This window comes from Vidua macroura, chromosome 20, assembly GCF_024509145.1.
Source record: "Vidua macroura isolate BioBank_ID:100142 chromosome 20, ASM2450914v1, whole genome shotgun sequence".
In the NCBI taxonomy this organism is placed as follows: Eukaryota; Metazoa; Chordata; class Aves; order Passeriformes; family Viduidae; genus Vidua; species Vidua macroura.
Window position 1 is genome coordinate 2763029 of NC_071590.1, and position 8099 is coordinate 2771127.

General features: G+C 43.0%; 1 long non-coding RNA gene across 1 annotated transcript; it reads right to left on the reverse strand.

Annotated features, from left to right (window-relative positions):
• Window positions 1–2746: 2746 nt before the first annotated feature.
• Window positions 2747–7426, reverse strand: LOC128817258 (uncharacterized). The gene is made up of 3 exons (XR_008440142.1): window positions 7087–7426; window positions 5625–5766; window positions 2747–2962 (listed from the first exon to the last, which is right to left on the reverse strand). It is a non-coding gene; the product is annotated as an uncharacterized LOC128817258 (long non-coding RNA).
• Window positions 7427–8099: the final 673 nt, after the last annotated feature.

Here is an 8099-nt window from a genome sequence, read left to right on the forward strand (position 1 = left end):
TTATAAGGTTAAGCTTTATAATGCACACATTTATTTTATGCAGCTTCTAAGTGACTAATCTAATGTCTCCTCCATTTAGAGAACACATAGCATTTTGCAGAATTGTACAGGATTGATTCACTTGTAAGATGTGCAGGAGTGGCACACACCACTTTCACGCACATCATCAAAACACTTTGGGAATTGTTGTGCTGGGAGTTTGATCAAACTCCTGCACAGATACAATTCCCACAAGAGCTTCTTCATTTCAAAGATCTAGATTTACTAACCAGCAGCCTGATTTTCAGAAGAGGAAAAAATCCAGCAGCCTTCTGAGTCTCCCTCCCCTGTTTTCCTCCAAAAACAATGCATGTGCATGAGTTCTATTCATTCCTGCAGACATGGATGCCTAAGCCCACCTAAAAATTACTTAAAATATTAAGAGATAAGACACAAAGAGCTCGAGAACACTGAGAACCTGATAACAGCATCACAGGCTGAACATCTCAGGTGCTTGCAGTCAAAGCCATGAGTTTAGGGATGAAAGACCAGCAGTCTGGAGGAAGTCTGGCAGAATGAGCCAAGGGCAGCCAAGGAGGTAGCCCAGCAATGGTGGACTTGTTGGAAACTGTTCTTTAGTCAAATTCCTTCATTTCTCCCAGTGCCTCCTGTCAGATTTGGCTCATCACCTCTAGGACAAAGCCTTCTTCACAGGATGTAGGTAAAATGCCAAAGGCCATGGTGAAATCTTGATTCCCTGTAGCGTTTCAGAGCCCAAAAATACCCAAGTGCCAAGCCACTCTTAAAACTAAAGCCTTCCCCACCTTCTATTTCTCCTGAAAAGTACCTTTACTTTGCCAATTGTATTTCTTTCTTTCTAGCTCTACAGTGAATTGCTTTGTGTCCCAAACCTACTTGTAACTTAGTAAATCTCTTATTTTCATGCTGCATTATTTTTCAGCACCCCTGTCTATTTTCATCTCCCTGCTCGTCCATATTTTCTGGTTTTATTAAAGAATTTACAGGTCAAGGACTGTCCTTTTTTCTGTTCCTTGTTGTGATAGGGATTTTTCACCTCTGTATTTTCTACTCTTCTGCATTTGCATAATGCACAGTGCAGAAAGTTTTCAGTAATGAGTTTGAATGTTTTCCATCACCCACAGTTTTGTTTCCTCTATATCTGTTTTCCCTGCTTATGCTGGAGCAAAAGAGGACACCTTCAATATGCTGTGTATCAGCCCATTGATTAATTAGGGAACTTTTCTGTGCGGTAATTATTGCCTAAGCTATACTGAAGCCCAGCAAATCATTTTTATTTCAGTATGCTCTGCAACTCAGAGAAAGAAGCCCTAGTCATAGTTAGACAGCATATGAATTGCTAGAAAAATCCCAGGTTGTGCACAGATCATTTATAACCTAGCCAGCCCAGTGTTTGCAGAGGGTTTTGCCCACTAAACATCTCATAAATCATTGACTTCCTTTAAAAAGATAACAATAATTTCAAAGAGGTAAGTGGGATTGGTCTGGATCATTATGTTCTCCCTCTAGGGCAGGGAGTTGAAAGTTTTAATTTTCTTTCATCAATCTAAGTCATCACCCAAGGCCGGAGTGTGATGTTTGACTTCCTCTACTGGAAACCTTAGTAAGAGAGCTCTGAGCGCCCTCCACAAAGGTCTTGAGTGATGCTAGTGCAGTTGTTCAGGAATTTGTGTCTGACTGCCTGTGAGCAGAGTACTGTGACCCTATGCCAAGGCCACTGTGGGACCACAGCCTAAAGCCACCAGCAGTAGAGCCTGCTCTGTGTCTGCTTGTCATGGGTTTACAAATAAAGAGAAGGGATCAGGAAGATGTCACTTTTACCTCCCAAACAAGTCTCTGTGTACAGGCATTATACAGCACAACCAGAATGATTTCAGCATGGGTTTGGTATCATTAAATTCACTGCACATGATGTGCAGAGTTGATTTGTGCAGGGAACGTGTCTGGGGTTTCAAGACATCTGGCAACCCCAGCTATCTCTTCAAACTAGCTCACTGACATTCAGGAGCTAGAAGAATTGTTCTAAATCTTTCAAATCTAGGCAGACAAAGAAAATATAGCCCCATAAACTCAGCTGTACAGTGCTGAGGCAGGAGGATTCCTCCTCCAGTGCAGCTGCTAAAGCTACACTGATGCTCCTCCACGTGGTGTGTCTGTGGTGTGTAGCTGTCTCCCCATCAGCCCAGGGCTGCATCCCCCACTGCACTGGAGTCCCACTTTCTGTCTGTTCTTTCCCACACTGGGGCACTGTGGGCTTTTCTGTTCCATTTGTGTGACCCAGGACCCTGGAATCTCCCCTAAAGCTCACGGCTGGTGCTCTGACGTGCCCCCATTCCAGCCACAACAACCATAACAGAAACAAGGGCAGCCCTGAGCTAAGCACTTTTCCTTCAATTAATCTAGTGGGTTTGCTTTTTGCAAAAACTGCACATCCCTGTAATATTTTCTCCAAATATGCTAATTATTTAAAATAATTAGCTGAATACTTTATATAACAAATTTTAAGTATATCCATTGATTCTTTGTTACTTTCTATTGCAGTCAACTTGGTTTTAGCCAGTTGTAATAATTTCTTGGAGTACTATGAAGATCACAGGAACTTTCTAATAGGAACTCTGCAGAAAATGAGATATTGAATGTCCCCTGTAGTCCACAACCTTGTGTCAGACATACAACAAAAGAGACAAGAAGAAGGCAGTAAACAGAGGAAGAAATATATTATATAGCCAGCAAAGGCCCTTGCTTGATGATGGCTTAGCTGGAGTCCCCAAATGTTCTAGAGGAATTCTGGCAGGAAGAAGTTCAATACAGCCAGGCACGTGGGGTGCTCCAAGCCTGGAGTTTTAGAGCAAAACTGTCAGAAAGAGGTTCACACACATGGGATGTTCCAAGCCAGGACTATGTTGGCTTTGCACTTCCTCATGTTGTGTCTCACATCTTCCACCTGGAAAAGAAGATGCCACATTCATACACCAAAGGACAGAGCAATTCAGAGCACACAACATTAGAAAGCTGTTCAGTAACAATTTGACTTCCTGCCAGCAGCCTGTTGCTGGCACACTGTACCAGCTATGCCAAGAGCTGCTTCTGCGGGCAAAAGGAAAATTGGCACCAAATTATTGCTTTCTTAATCCTTCTATTGCCACTGCCAACAAAGACAGTCCTGGTTTTAGTTCCAGATTTGGTGAGGCCCTCCAAACAATTTATTTCCTATGTGCCACAGAAGGGAACTGGAGTGACAGACCACAGATGAGTGCAAGCAATGAGCAAATCACTCAGGTCCAAAGCCCCTTTCCCAGGCTCCAAACAGGATCCACGTGTTCTGCATCCTTGCAGATACTGGACTCACTGACAACTGTGCCTGAGAATGCCAAGACAGATGTGACAAATGGAAACTTGAGCACTGCAGAATCACAAGCACACACCAGGGATGCAGGACTTGGAGGATCAAACTGCAATGGTCTAATCTTCCCCAGCTCCTGCTTAATTAAAATTCTCAGCACTCTATTCAGGATACAGAGTTCAGTTATAGTTCAATAGGAGTATCACAGACTATTTAAATAAAATGTATTTCAATAAAAGGAAATTCAATCTACAGAAGAGATTTCTAAAAGGAAAGGATGTATTTCTTAGAACTGGTGTTTCTACCTTTATAAACTGATGATCTGTCCTCTTTAAAATAAAATACCAAACTATAATGTTTTAAAAGGAGTATATTATATTTAGCTGCTTGCCTAGATTTCCCTGTAAATTAAACTGAAGCCCTCAGCAATACTTTTCTTCCTTTTGTTCTTTCCTCTCTAATTATACCATGGCACTAATCATCTTATGGGCAAAAGCAGTCTATAGATTGATGCTGCTTCAAAAACTTAACTGCTGCTCCTCCTACTCTCTTGTACTTTATGAATATTTTCATTCAGTCAAAAAAAATTCCAAAAATCCAAACCCAACTGAAATGCAACAAAGAAAGCAAAATTCTGCTCAAGTCTTCTCCTCTTTTAGAAGTTGTCTGCCTCCCTGGTTCTCAGCTGCTTGCTATCCCTACTGATTCCCAAAGTTTGATTCACGCTTATCTTTGAACTACGGCACTTCTCTAGGCTATGAATGGTACCTGTGCTCTGAAAGGCATGAGTGTTTCCTAGTCCCTGATTCCCATTTTCATGATTGTTAGGATCTTTTCCTGTAGCCTTTATGTGGCTGAGTGGTCTATCTCTAGTATAATCCCATCTGGAGTAATTTAACAGCAGCTGTCAATAGTGTAACCATGAATTTTTTCATCTGAGAAAATCATTGTAAAATTGGATCATCATAGAGTGCATTTCAGTGAAAATATCAGTTGGATGGTTTTAAGTGTAAGCTCAATAAGTGATGTTTCTAAGGTTAAATCATGTAATGTTAGCTTATGGTTAATGGCACAAACCTATGTTCACTCCACAAAATCTACTATATTAAAAGCTCTCTAAAGAGAGACAAAAAGGGATCTAAACAAATTTTTCAACTCATCACCTCACCATGGAGTCAACTTACAGCACTGATTAACAGAAGCCCTGCTATCCTATCTACACCCATAAGTAGCTTAATAAGACGTAAAATATTCTAATCAGGGTTTTTTACTCAGTACTATTTTACTGATGTTTTTACAAGAAAATGCAACAACATTATGCATATAAAGCACTCTGCACAAGGCCTTAATTTTGCACAGGCACATCAAAAGTAACCTTCATTTATTTTGCGTGTGTCACTGATCCGTGTGACCTTTAAACTGTTATTAAGCAGGAAAATTAAATATCCAGCAAAAAGCTTTGAAAGAACAATTCATTAGAAAGTGCTCAGTTTGTGCTGCACATTGCATCAAGTCACAGACCTCTAATGGGAAAGTGCTGACATCTGGTGATGCCACTGGTGAGCATTCCCATCCTAGACCCATCCCAGACCTATCCCAGACCCATTCCAGGCCCATTCCAGACCCATCCCCATCCCAGACCCATTCCAGACCCATCCCAGACTCATCCCCATTCCAGACCCATCCCAGACCCATCCCAGACCCATCCCCATTCCAGGCCCATTCCAGACCCATCCGCATTTCAGGCCCAGACCCGTGCCAGACCGATCCCCATCCCCATCCCCATCCCCATCCCCATCCCCATCCCAGACCCATCCCAGGCCCATCCCAGACCCATTCCAGACCCATCCCAGACTCATCCCCATTCCAGTCCCATCCCAGATCCATCCCATCCCCATCCCAGACCCATCCCCATCCCCATCCCCATTCCCATCCCATCCCAGGCCCATCCGCATCCCAGACCCTTCCAGACCCATCCCACACCCATTCCAGGCCTATCCCAGACCCAGACCCATCCCAGACCCATTCCAGATCCATTCCAGGCCCATCGCAGACCCAGACCAATCCCAGACCCTTCCAGACCCATCCCACACCCATTCCAGGCCCATCCCAGACCCAGACCCATCCCAGACCCATCCCCATACCCAGCCCATCCCAGACCCTTCCAGGCCCATCCCAGTTCCATCCCAGACCCACTCCATCATCTTCCCACCACCCCCAGAGCTCTCTCCCCCCAAGGTAATCAGATGCCCCACATCTCAACCTGTGTGTCAACCACAAGGTTTCCTCTCTGCCCTGCTGACCAAGCTCCTCAGAGACCGTTCCCTCAAAGAGGCACGATGGGACAGCCCTGTGTTTTCTCCAGCTTGAATCAAAAGGTTTAAGTGCTTCTTTTTGCTTGATTTCTGCTTTGAAGGACAAAGTGCTCCTTTCACTCAAAGCCATGAACCACTTCCACCACCCCTCACAGCACATGGCTGGGGGTGTCCCTGCCTCCCTTTGTCATGTGCCCATGCTGCTGGAGTCATTACACAGGGCAAAGAGAGGCAGAGCCCAGAGCACAGGACTTCTTCATGGGCAACCAGATTCTTTTTGTTCTGTTTGATCTCACTTTGGTTTTAAAAGCCTTGCCTAGAGCAAAAGGCCTGGAGTCACCACCACTGGGAAGAGCCAGCAGCACACAGGGACCTGCTCCATGAGCCAGGCCATAGCAGGTTTCAGACATACAGGCTTGTAACATCCAGAACAAGCCTGTCTTCCCTGTCCAACAGTGACCCCTTTGTGACATTGCTCAGTAATAAGCACAGGCTTTGGGGGGAGGCGGATTGTAATCATTAAATTCTAAATCCCTTTAAATGCAAAGATCAAAGGGAAAGTTTCAATCCTATGACACATAATTAAAAATGCAGACATGAATGGCTTTGATTCATGAATGCTTATGTACTTTTAAATTGTTGCCAGGGAGATCAGGGCATGAGAAAATTAAAAACCATTACGCTTCAAAAGGATAAATGATTTTCACAGCTTTCTAACATTATTTCCTGTTGCGCAGATTTTTGTGTGTTTTAACATTTTCCCCGCCCTGCTTGGGCAGATTAGTTCTGAAAAATGTTTTCCAGAAAATGTTCAGAACTCAATGAGATTAAAACGAGATTAGTGAACTTGTTGGTTGGAGAGTTCCCATTCGTACCTAATGGCAAACACTCAGGGCAGCTAAAGAGGAACCCCACCACACATATTTTACCCTTATTCCTGCATTGTAGTTTAAAAAGCTGTGACCTTTTAATTCATTATTCTTTTTCTAATTGAGCCAGTGCAATACAATATGGGACAGGCCATAAGCCAAATCTCCCTGAAGTTAAAGGAAGTATTCCCACTACTCTAGTGATTTCAATCTGTTTGTTTAACATTTCTCACTTGTAAAAGTCAAAGCACTTAACTGAAAGGAAAAGGCTGCTTCCTATTTCACAACTAAAAATTGAGATATACAAAGTGGACATGATTCTCAACCATCTCACCATGGATGCCAAAGTGTAGAGCTAACAAGCTACAACAAATATTTCCATTTCTGATCCATGGTGCCTCAGATTTGCCCAGCTTCAATGTGTCATTTTAACAGTCCCAGCTGGGACCTGACATATCCTTTGAAGTGCTTTAAAATCACCCCAATGTTACCAGAGACAAACAATTAATTCCTCAAACAGAAACATATTTCTGAAATGCACCTGGGAGTTGATGGTGGCAGTGAACTCATGAACAGTAGTTCCATTCCTGGACTGGAAGTACATGTGCCAGCAAACCCAAACTCCTTAGTGTTGAACTTAAATTGCTTTTTAGCCGCTGGTGAGGAGGATCAGGTGAAATCCTTAAAGCTGTGCTGTACACAGCTGGACATGATTTTTTCCCTCCTCTCCCTGTATAGCTGGTGGAATATAGGATGATTTATCTCATCTCCTAGCACCTACATCTTCAGGTGTCTCCATATCATGTAAGTGATTTTGGTCTGTAGTTGCATAGGATGAATCCCACTACCCAAAAGTTGTACATTTGGGATGAAGGACTAGATCCAGCCCCAGAGACACTGCAGCTCTAAATACACAGTTATCCCATTATGTTCCCATGCTTTTGAATTTTGGGACTCCACTTCCAATAAAATAAGGTTAAGCTGAAATACATCTGAATGAGGCTGACTTGCTCCTCACTCTGGCATTGTTCAGCTTCCAGTCAAGTCAACCTTCACAAAATTTCCCCTGAGGGGGAAAAGCCAGAGACGAGTAGCAGCAGACTTACAGAGCACTGAACAGTTCAGCAGGTATCTGATGGTGAAATGAAAAACCTTTTGTATTTGCTTCTGAACATATGAATCAGACATTGTTTCTGTTTGAGACCGGGCTGTTTCCAGAGTGTGTCTCCACAGTGGCAGCCAGCTGAGATTCAGTGTGAGTTGCCATCCCAAAAATGCACTTATGGTTGTTATCCACTGCGTTGACTGAGATAGCTCCAGGGAGCAGATGCCCTACAATAAGACATCTAATATATTACCCTTTATGTAATTTGTCATTTCTAATGTCTGAATAGCAAATAGGATGGCAAGAATTTATCCCTCTTTTCAGCTGGTAGTTGTTCAAGAACATGTTATTATTGTTCTTTTTTTGCCATTATTGGATCAATAATGTTGCAACATAATTCTTATTCTTCAGATTTCAGTCCAAAGAAGATTTTTTAGTCTCAGTTTCTT